This window comes from Dipteris shenzhenensis, unplaced genomic scaffold, assembly GCF_047967505.1.
Source record: "Dipteris shenzhenensis isolate YYH24624 ecotype China unplaced genomic scaffold, Dip_SZ_1.0 scaf0416, whole genome shotgun sequence".
NCBI classification, from domain to species: Eukaryota; Viridiplantae; Streptophyta; class Polypodiopsida; order Gleicheniales; family Dipteridaceae; genus Dipteris; species Dipteris shenzhenensis.
The window spans coordinates 1-12,176 of NW_028239722.1; the positions used below are offsets into that span (position 1 = coordinate 1).

At 45.1% G+C, this 12,176-nt stretch overlaps 1 non-coding gene across 1 annotated transcript; it reads right to left on the reverse strand.

The window, feature by feature from the left end:
• Positions 1-171: 171 nt before the first annotated feature.
• TRNAW-CCA (transfer RNA tryptophan (anticodon CCA)) lies at positions 172-245 on the reverse strand. The gene has a single exon. It is a non-coding gene; the product is annotated as a tRNA-Trp (tRNA).
• Positions 246-12,176: the final 11,931 nt, after the last annotated feature.

The window sequence follows — 12,176 nt, forward strand, 5'->3', positions numbered from 1 at the left end:
AATATCGACGTGGCGACCAACTAGATATTCGGTAGAAGACGGAGACTCATTTGCCATATCCTTCTCCCATTCCTAAGATCTCTCTGGTAATCCAGAGGGATCGGGAAATGCAAATTCTTAGTATGTGTGGGTATTGGTCGAACCAGCTGATACCGACTTGAGTCGGAGAAACACGCCCTGTAGGATTTGAACCTACGACATCAGGTTTTGGAGACCTGCGTTCTACCGAACTGAACTAAGGGCGCTCCATTCCCCACGTAAGCCAGTTTCCATTCTAATCAGAATCTGCGGACATCCGGACACGGGAATAGAATCAGACTCTTAATCGGAGTGGTTCTTTCACCGACCAGGAGAGAGGAAGATAAATGGAATGTCTCTTGTGGGGGAATCAGTTGAATAACACAAACAATCTACCCAGATGGATTTCTCTTGTCACCAATTTCTCACCAATATCATTTTGGGATGTACGGGGAACAATAGGGATGACAGGATTTGAACCTGCGACATTTTGTACCCAAAACAAATGCGCTACCAAACTGCGCTACATCCCTATTGGTCTCGATCTCCGACTGGCATTCTCGGTATTGAGACGCGTGATCCAAGTAATTATAACTGATAGCCACAGAACTTGACTACCCACTTAAGAAGTAACCATGTCCCGAGAGGATGTCGCCTCCGAATCATTCCCAGACCGGAAGAATCCGATTCCCTTACTGGGGTTGGTCGTGGTAAAAATACTGGAAGAGACACATCATCTTCCTAGTCGATTGAAAAACGAAGGAGAATTCACAATGCAAGATGTAAAAATTTATCTTTCCACGGCCCCCGTGTTGGCTACGATATGGTTTGGGCTGCTAGCCGGTTTACTAATAGAAATAAATCGATTCTTTCCAGATGCCTTGATATTTCCATTTCTCTAGTCGGGGGGAGGCGGGGGTTGAGCAAAACAAAAGTAAGGTGGGAGAAATAGATCGATTTCCGTGAGGGGAGCAGTGAGCGATCCATTCATTACTGGAAATCGATAAATCGGGAATTCTATTAATGATTTATTACTGAGACGGTATCTTCCCATCCACTCCTCCCCCATTTCCTTCACTTATTTCAATGAATCCTATGGCTAAAAGTAGAGATGCGAGAGTAACTATTGCTTTGGAATGCACAAGTTGCACCCGAAAAGGGACTGACGACAAATCTCTAGGTATTTTTCGATATACTACGCGTAAGAATCGTCGCAATACACCTACTTGATTGGAATCGAGGAGATACTGTCCCTGCTGCTACAAACATACCATTCACAAAGAGTCGAAGAAATAAGTGATCTGTTTCTAATCAACTGGAAAATAATCAATAGTTTTCGGAAATGTCATGAAAGGTATCACGAATAAATCTAAGCAGTCTTCGCGTAGACGTTCTCCATCCATCCGATCCGACGAGATTATTGACTACAGAAATATAAGTTTACTCCGTCGATTTGTAAGTGAACAGGGAAGGATTTCACCCAGATGAATGAGTAGGTTGACCCCGAAACAACAGCACTCAATAGCTGTCGCAATCAAAAGAGCTCGTATTTTAGCTTTGCCACCGTTCTCGAATAACGAGAATTAGACCTTGCATTGCTAGCGACTAGACAATTAAGTTCTAGTTTGAAAGATTTGGCATTCAACCGACTACTCGATCCTATTAACCCTAAATGGAGAAATGAATAGGAGTCGGAACCAATACTCCGGGTGGAATATTTGTAGTTTACTACCGTCCGTTCCGCCTCTCCGGGAGACAATATCCGGAGAGGTTTCTTATTTTCAACCAGTAGATTCGTATACTGGTAGTTGTGCAATCTCGGAAAAACAGTGAGTATCTAGGATAGCTATCTATGCAGGTATTTTGCGATTCAGATAAACTCGATTTTCATATAAATTGTGAATCATCCTATTATGAGAAATTCCATTCCCTCGTGCTGCTGCATTGATCCGGGCAATCCGTAAGCGACAAATTTCTCTCTTTCGATTACTCCTATCTCGATAAGCAGAAGCCAATGCTTTCATTTCCTGTTGATTCGCCGTTCTAAATAGCTTTGAATGAGCTCCCCTAAATCCAGATGTAATTTCAGGAATACTTTTGCGACGTTTCCGAGCCACAGATCCGCGTTTTACCCTAGTCGTTGAGTGTTTACCCTCACAAAATATCAAAATTATTCTTTGGGGACTCTGTCTGTCACACTGGTGATACAACCCCCCCCCCCCCCCTTCAGTCCCGAATGAATCCCACCTCTCTCATATCATCGGAACCGTCTGGATGCATCCTTCTAGCAAGAAGACGGAATTGCTAAGTGTAGATCTGGTGGCATGCACGGTCGCGGTGGCACACCAAAACTCTCAATTCCCGCACTCCTGATATCCGAATTATTCGGATTAGTAGGATCAGAAATAGTTGAAATAGAATCTGAATCTGGTCACTTAATTCTTTTGAAAGAACAATTCCCGCAAGAGACTTTCCTATCTGACGTAGAAAATAATGATTCCAATGGCTTTTGCTACCTTAACCTTCCCGTCCACAAATCCCCGAGATCAGATGCCTCTTGATAAAGAAGTTGCACCAGAGGGAGTTATGGATTCCAAAGTTTCCGTAGTATCTTCCTCGACAGTTGGGTCCTTCCTATACACCGGAGCCTATGATTTCCCGATGACGGGGGAAATGGAATTACTGTTGGTAAGTCGTATAGTTTCCAATCCCCGGCTCCACTCAAGACTTGAGAGATCAGGTAAAGAGTTTCATCCTAGAAAGACTTATTTGTATAGTAACGGTATTTCACTTCGGTAGTTGGCTGGATGGTTGACCCAAAGCAAAGCTACCGCCATTGCAGGGATTCCAGCAGAGATATGGGAATCGATATCCTCATCCCCACGTCGCTTAGTGATTTTTTTAGTATCACTGATAAGTTGCTTCTCATCTCACACTAAGATGATTGGATTTGCACCAATCAGAACTATGAATTTTCGTCTCTCAGTAAAGGATATAGATGACGGATCTTTGCCTAATTACAGTGAAGGGATCTTGCTGCGACACCGACCCCCCAATATCATTTGGTTTACGATTCAAACGTGTCGCACATACACCCTGGTACATACCCCTCTGCGTTGGGGGCACCCCCGAAGGGCAGGGGATTTTGTTCCAATCTCCATTGGTTGTCTTGCGTTCCTAATAAGTTGTTGATTGGTTGGCATATCCAAAAGATGCAGGGTTTTGGGGTTCGGACTATTCCTAACCATGGAGGACACCTCAATCATTGAGTTGGTAGAATCCTTATCTCCCGGGCAACCTCATATAGAAAATATGGGAGATGGAATAAGTGGTGGAGATAGCGGTGATTCACACAAGTCATAAACCTGGGAGAGGGAGGAATTGGGTGTTGCTCCTCCCCCCCCCCCCCCGCAAATCAATATTCGTGAATGACATTTGGTAAATACCCACACCCAAATAGTATCGATTCCTAAAGTACCGGAATGTAGGGATCTCCCCTGTTCATATCGGGAGACTCCTCGTGAGTCCCGGACATTCCCCACCAAGCAGTAGAAGTTACTAAATTAATCTTGAATCTGGAGAGTTTTCTGATGCTACGGGATCTACAATACCATGATTTTCGGCTTCTTTCGCTGACGTAAAAACGTCTCTTTCCATGTCTTCGGAGATCATCCATAAAGGTTTGCCGGTTCTTTATACATGAACCCTAGTAATACAATCACAAGGTTTCGATACTTCTTCTGCTTCCATAATACATTCACCCGCCTGTCCATCATAATGGGAACTCGCAGGTTGATGAATCATAACCCTGATTCAGTATCGTTGCAATTCAATCCGAAGACAACCGTACGGGCAGCTCCTTCTGCATACGGCTCCGTGTCTGACTACCAAATATTTTGCAAGTGGAAGAATCCCAATTCCAGAAATCGGGTGGGGTTCTTATCTCTTATCCAGAGCCAGCTTCTTAGAAATTACATATACCACCCTTTCTTACCAGAAGTACTATGGTGGTTCCGTTGCTTCATCCCTTCCAGCAATCCCAAGGTTTTATATGGATATTCTCTACGGGAGATAGAATCAAGATCCTTCGATTCGGGATAAATTGTAGGGATTCATCCCTCACCCCAGGATTTCTGCGACGCTAGAGTAGATGCACTTACTGGTGGTGAATCCCTACCGAAGAATTTCCTGACTCACTTCACTATCTCGGTGCTTCACTACTTCGGTCCTTGCACACATACCTAGAATTCCACCAAGTTTTAAGTGCCATGCTATTATTACCGCAATCGGGCGGAGGCATAGTTTCGACCCATACAAATCATTGGCGCCAAGCGTGAGGCAGTGCTATACGTTTGGTTATCTCTCCTCCGGTTGAAATGGAAGATCCCATTGAAGCGGCTAATCCCATGCAAATGGTATGTGCATCCGGTACAACAAATTGCGTAGCATCATAAACAGATATTCCTGATAATACTGCCCCACCGGGAAAGTTTGTATACAAATACGTATCCTTGGTTTCGTCCTCCCCATTCAAGTACATCATGATACCAATCGGTTGATTTGCAATCTCGTCATCCACTTGCTGACCCAAAAAAAGAAGCCTCTCTCGATAGAGACGGTTGATCAGGATAGGTCTCCGCGCCCCCCTCCTCCGGAACCGTACGAGCATCGTTAGAAGCATACGGCTCCAGTGGTTCCGGTATACCAGCATGGGTCCGGTACGAGAAGGAGCAAAACAGGTTCTACATCCCTTAGGAAGAGATACTTCATGTATCACCGTTAATGAAAACCTCTTTCACCCTCCCAATCTAATCCATTTTCCAGTATTCCATTTATGGTTCAGGTTCGTCTCTTCGGTCTCCCAAACATCTTGAACCATATCTCAATTGGTGGGGGGGGGGGGTACACCCCCCCCTCCCACCAATGTTTTCTTGTTCATAATTGAGTCCCTCTCAAAAGAATCTTTAGGCTCATTTTCTACTTCGGGGAGATATAAATCCGATCATTATTTGTACATGTAGAACAAATAGTTTCATTTCCTCTTTCCCCACTCCATCTTTCAGATCCCGCACCCCACCCCGACTCACTGACTAATTCAAGTCCCATTCAATCTTGTGGTTATCCTTGTCATCATCGACTCGCGGGATTTAGCGACCGAAGCCTGGCGAATCTGTTAGTTCCAACTAGCCATGGATTCCGACGATTGATGGATCTTTTATCGAATCTTTCGTTCCAGTCTCACGCGTTCGACTACCAAAGAATCAGTCTGAGTGAGATAGAGACACATCGCTCGGATGAGAAATGATGGGGAGTAGCTCCATACAACTCGATATGTCTAACGAGTCGCACTATACGTCAATCCGAACCGCATCCTCTTCCCCAGGTAGACGAAAGGGCACCTTCGGAACACCAATTGGCATACGGAAACCGGTAGTAAGTTGTAGTTGTCTCTTAAACGAAAGCGTAACACCCGATGGAAGTGGAGGCTTGTGTTGTATTATAACATGTCTAGTCGGAATGAATTTGCATCTCTTGAGGCGTCTACTCGTGGAATCCGTGGTACATAGCCGAGGGATCCGAGATCTGATTGGTGGTGGAATATTTCCCGCGAGATAGATGGGACCAATCTCTACGTTGTTGCGTAAAAGATGTAAATGCTAAAATATCTATGTCTTTCCCTCCGCTAGGAGGGGGGGATTCTCGGCTCCCCACACCGATACGTCCGCCTATACACCAATGTATTTACACGTATCATTCCAAGTGGGATCTCCATTCAGGATTGAAGAGAGTCTCTTCCACTTCTTTATAGCGCAGGCTTCCGACGCGAGAAAGTCACGTAGTGTCCATTCATTTTCAACAAAGGGGTTTCCAACGGGTTTGCCTCGGTATCGCGTTCATACTGTTGTACTAAATGATCCCGGTCGCTTAATTTCTGTACATCTAATGCATACGGCTCCGGTCTCTGGTTGGGCTGGTTCAATGGCTCTGTATGAATTAGCGGTTTTCGACCCATCTGATCCTGTTCTTGATCCGATGCGGAGACAGGGTATGTTCGTCATCCCATTCATGACCCGTATCGGAATAACGAAGTCATGGGGGGGTTGGAGCATTACCGGAGATACCGTAACTGACGCAGGTATCTGGAGTTATGAAGGTGTAGCTGCAGCTCATATTATCCCATCCGGTTTATTATTTCTAGCTGCTATCCGGCATCGGGTCCATTGGGACCTGGATTTGTTTCGCGACGAACGCACGGGAAAACCATCCCTCGATCTACCCAAAATTTTTGGAATTCATTCATTCTTATCAGGAGTACTTCGCTTTGCTTTTGGAGCATTTCACGTAACTGGTTTATTTGGGCCCGGTATCTGGGTATCGGACCCCTATGGATTAACCGGTAAAGTACAACCTGTGGATCCGGCTCGGGGAGCTGAGGGTTTCGATCCCTTCACTCCGGGAGGAATAGCTTCTCACCATATCGCAGCAGGTATTTTAGGTATACTAGCCGGTCCATTTCATCCTAGTGTTCGTCCCCCCAACGGTTATACAAGGCCCTACGCATGGGGAATGTTGAAACCGTTTCGTCCAGCAGTATCGCTGCCGTTTCCTTCGCCGCCTTCGTAGTTTCTGGGACTATGTGGTACGGCTCCGCCGCCACTCCAATCGAGTTATTTGGTCCCACCCGTTACCAATGGGATCAGGGATATTTTCAGCAAGAGATAGATCGGCGGATCCGTGCTAGCAAAGCTGAAAATTCTGGTTTATCGGAAGCGTGGTCCAAAATTCCCGAGAAATCAGCTTTTCATGATTATATTGGTAATAACCCAGCCAAGGGTGGATTGTTCAGAGCAGGTGCTATGGACAACGGTGACGGAATAGCTGTCGGTTGGTTAGGGCACGCCGTCTTCAAGGATAAGGAAGGTCATGAGTTACTTGTGCGCCGTATGCCCACCTTCTTCGAGACATTCCCGGTGGTCCTGGTCGACGGGGAAGGCATCGTAAGGGCGGATGTTCCATTCAGACGGGCGGAATCAAAATACAGTGTTGAACAAGTAGGTGTAACTGTCGAATCTCATGGTGGTGAACTAGATGGAACTAGTTTCAGCGACCCCGCTACGGTGAAGAAATATGCTAGACGTGCCTAATCAGGCGAGATCTCTGAATTTGATCGTGCCACTTTGAAATCGGACGGTGTCTTTCGTAGTAGTCCTCGAGGTCGGTTTACTTTTGGTCATGCCACGCCTGCTCTTATTCTCTTCCTCGGACACATCTGGCACGGTGCTAGAACCTTGTTCAGAGACGTGTTCGCCGGTATCGATCCCGACTTAGATTCTCAAGTCGAATTTGGAGCATTCCAGAAGTTGGGGGATCCAAGTACCAAGAGACGAATCGTTTGAGAGATCTTCTCTTTGTCCATCCCAATTCCCAGATTCGGGTATTTAATCAATGAAATTATTTGTAGCAACCACTCCCTATCGCAGATACACCCAGGTAATTTAACCACTTGGTCCGGTTGAGTGGTTCGGGCCTGGGGGGAAGGAAGTTAGTGGGTGCCGTTGGAGAAACACGAAGAAAATACTAAGGAATTTACAAATTAGTGCGAAAGTCATCCCCGAAATCCCATTCCACGACCGAATCCACGGAAGCATTGGTTTATACATTTCTACCGGTAGCCACTCTAGGTATAATATTTTTTGCCATATTCTTCCGAGAGCCACCCAGGATCCTTAGTAAGGGGAAGAAATGATACTTAACTTCCTGGAGAAACAGCTATCTCTCCCGCGCGAGTATCCCTCTTCCACGAGCGGAAGCGCCAGAAGCACCAAAAGCACAGGGAGGGGGGGAGAATAAGAGACCTTCCTTCGTTACTATAGGAAGGTCCCCCAGTCTAATCAGTCCTCATGTTCTTCGAAGGGATCTCTAAGCTCCGCGGAGGGTTGACCAGAAGCGGTATACAAAGCATAGCCGGTAAAACTGACGGGTGGGCGAGATATAGAGATAGCGACCAGAGTTGCAGTTTCCGTTGCTAGGTAATCCAAAACAGTGATGGTTCGTTTTCAGTATAATAGCATATAAAGTTATCAACTCTCAATCAATCGAATAAGTTATACGGCTACGAAGATTATCGATGACACCCCAAAAGGCAAACCTAAGATTAGTGGTTTGGGAATCTCTTTAAAACCACTCAATTCGGAATATGGTAAAGTTGCTCCTGGTTGGGGGACTACTCTCCCGATGGGATTCTTCATGGCTCTATTTGCAGTATTCCCAGTCACCATCCCGGAAATATATAACTCCTCCGTCTTACTGGATGGTATCCCGATAAGTTGGTAAAAAAAGACCGGATTGTTATTCCGAGCTCCCCCAGCCATCATAGCTGGGGAGCGGTAGGAAATCCCTCCCGCGGAGGGGTAGTTGAACCGCGTAACTCAAACTTCCAAGGATCTTGATAATACGGGTGTGTGACTCGTTACAGTCAATCTGGTTCAATAGATAGACGATCTATTTCCTATAGGGGAGGTATTATTATCTTGCTGGATAGCGGTCGGGTGATTAGCATCCAAAGCGCAAGGGTTAATATATTAATCAATAATGTCTGAACTATGATTAATTCGTATGAATCTACCACTCAGACTTCGCCACAGGATTGTCACCCAACGTCGAATAGAAGATCCAACCTCTTATTTATAAACCGAGGTAGCTATTAATCATATGTTTGATATAACACTTCCGTATTTGAGAATTGAGAATAACTACTCATACTTGATTGCGTCTCTGCTTCGAAACACTAACCGCTTCGTTCCACAAGATGTTAACGAGGAAGAATTGCCACCCATTCAATCTTCGTACCTAGTAATGAGGGGATTCGTCGGAGTGTAGTGGGGATCTAAGGTTCACAGATATCCAGATATTGACATTGAAACGATAGAAACTCTATCCATTTATTTATCTCGGTTATTCCCCCGGATAAACCTAACGATAAGACGAAGAGATTCCTCGAGACGCTGGAGTCCTTATTTCCTCCCATGGCCAAAAGCCGACACGAGATTAAAGCAAAATTCCGACGGAATCTTTCACTAGTCAACTCACCTTCTCCTTCCCACGGATCGGAATGTGTCCGATCAATATATTTCGCCACACGAAGTGATTAGTAGTAGAACGGAGGGTTACTCAGACGTTTTCGTTTAAGCCGTATGAGGTTGAATACTCACGTACAGTTTGTATGGGGGGGGGTCGTAGAAGCCCGCCTATCTTGATAAAGTATACGATTGGTTCGAAGAGTGTCTTGAGATTTAGGCGATTGCTGATGACATTACCAGTAAATATGTTCCTCCTCATGTGAACATTTTTCATCGCTTGGGGGGAATCACATCGACTCGTTTTTTGGTTCAGGTAGCTACTGGTTCCGCCACGACTTCTCACTATCGTCCGACCGTTACAGAAGCTTTTTCCTCAGTTCAATATATAATGACCGAAGTGAATTCTGGATGGCTAATTCGATCTGTTCATTGATGGTCAGCAAGTACGACGGTTTCAATGATGATTCCACACGTATTTCGTGTCTATCTCACAGGAGGGTTCAAAAAACCTCGTGAATTAACTTGGGTTACTGGTGTAATTCTAGCCGTACCAACTGTATCTTCTGGTGTAACCGGATATTCCTTGCCTCGGGACCAAATCGGTTACTGGGCAGTTAAGATTGTAACCGGCGTACCGGAAGCCATTCCTCTAATAGGATCTCCGTTGGTGGAGCTACTACGAGGAAGTGTTAGTGTAGGTCAATCTACATTGACTCGTTTCTATAGTTCACACACTTTCGTCTCACCGCCTCTCACAGCTGTTTCTATGCTAATGCACTTCCCGATGATCCGTAAACAAGGCATTTCGGGTCCCTTGTAATGAAAATCTATAATCCAGCGGATGGGTGGTATTGATTGATCTATCCGCGGGAGGACCCCAATCTACAAGATGAGGGGTTATTTTTTCCTTGCCACTAGTCTTTCTCACCAAGAGAAATAGAAGACTCCTTAGTGGACCGAATTCCTATCTCGAATTGTCGAGGGAAATGAATTGAAGTGTCTGGAGGCGGAAGATCGGATTATGGGAGTGTGTGACTTGTATCGAAACATAGGCTATGCAGATCTTATACCGAATGCTGCCACACTAAAGTATGTGTCTCCGCTCCAACTCTCCCCAACCTCATAATTGGGGTTTAAAACTTGGATATGAAAACACTTCCCTTCCTATGAGGTGTTTTGGGGAATGCTTCCTATGGTCGAACTCATCCTTAAGGCTCCGTCTAATCCCATGCATACCCGAGTCACAGGCAGTTTCACCCCTTCAAACATATGGTTTTCAAAATGCATCCACTTCCTCTGCATTTGGTACGATGCGGAGAAACAACCGTCGGAGTAAGAGAACGATCCGGGGGAAGAGGAAGCCGAAGTTGTAACAAGTTAAGATCCCGCACAGGTACTGTTTCTCAAGAGTCTCGTATCTGTGGGTAGATACGACGCGTGTGTGGGATACGAGATCATCCAAGAAGCTTCTTGAGGAGAAATTTCTTAAGCTCACTCGGATAATAAGCTATTCCGTAGAATAACTCTCCGTTTTTCAAGGGTTCTCGCTTCGGGAAGTATCAGAGATTATTATGAAGTTACGACTCCTCCGGTTCCCCACTGGAATTTGTAAACGGAAATATTCGAGGATTTGCTTGAGCCGGCTGATAAGAAATCTCCACGTCCGATTCTACCGGGGGAGTGAGAAGTCTATCCCAATAACAAAAAAACCTGACCCGAGTGATCCTGTTTTAAGAGCAAAACTAGCCAAGGGTATGGGACACAACTACTACGGAGAACCTGCTTGGCCCAACGATCTCTTATATATATTTCCCGTAGTAATCTTAGGAACCATTGCATGTACCGTAGGTTTGGCAGTTCTAGAACCATCGATGATCGGTGAACCAGCGAATCCCTTTGCAACTCCCCTAGAGATACTACCCGAGTGGTATTTCTTTCCCGTGTTTCAAATACTCCGTACAGTTCCTAATAAATCATTGGGTGTCCCTTTGATGGCGTCGGTACCGGCAGGTTCGTTGACCGTGCCTTTTCTCGAGAATGTGAATAAATTTCAGAATCCATTTCGACGTTCAGTAGCTACAACGGTTTCTCCGATTGGTACTGCAGTAGCTATTCGGTTAGGCATCGGAGCAGCTTTACCCATCGATGGATCTTCAACTTTGGGACTATTTTAGGATCGATCTGGCACCAAAAAAAAGCCGATCCTCCATGTGGTAAATAGTCGATCTGGGGTTGGATCGTTTCGATCCAAGACCCCCCCAGATCCAGTCAGATAACTAACTGTCCCCTCCTCCCGTGGCGTGATAAACAAACAAAGTTAACTCGTCTACCCCGATTCTTACCGATACCGATCCTCCACTGGTTTCGGTTTACCCCCTAAGGGTTAGAATGAGGAATGGGTTGGGAACTAGGTAAAATATATTTGAGTATTTACCCATCTTTTTTCCAATCAACATACGATTTGTTCTTGGGTAATTCTATATCGAAACGTTCCCATAAAGTTTTCAATACTTAATCTACAGATTTTCTTCCAAAGTTCTTGATTTTCTCTAAATCTTCCTGACTGTAATTCAGTGGGTCCCAGATCGTACGTATACCAACTCGTTTAAGACAGTTATAAGTCTTAACAGGCAATTCTAGTTGATCAATGAATGTATGTTTAAGCACAAACTCTCGCGTCGATTCATCCATATCGTTTGGAGGATAAGAAAAGTCCGTCGGATTGGAAGAATCCTCGCCACCTCCAGTAGAAGAAGTATTATTTTCCCCCATATGTGGAAAAGGAATGAATAAATTTGTTGAATTTCTAGACGCTTCGCAAGGTGCCTCATTCGGAGTCAAACCACCATTGGTCCATATCTCCATGAATGGTATTTCTTGTATCTCTCTACCATTTCCAAATAGGTGAATGCTATGATTTACATTTCAAACAGACATAGATACAGCATCAATGGGAAATTCCCCATCTTCACACAGCTTCGGATCTTGTACGCAATATCCACGACCCCTCCCGATCTTCGACTCTACATTCACGGACATTGATTGGGTAGTGGTAGCTATATGTTGCGACTCATCAAT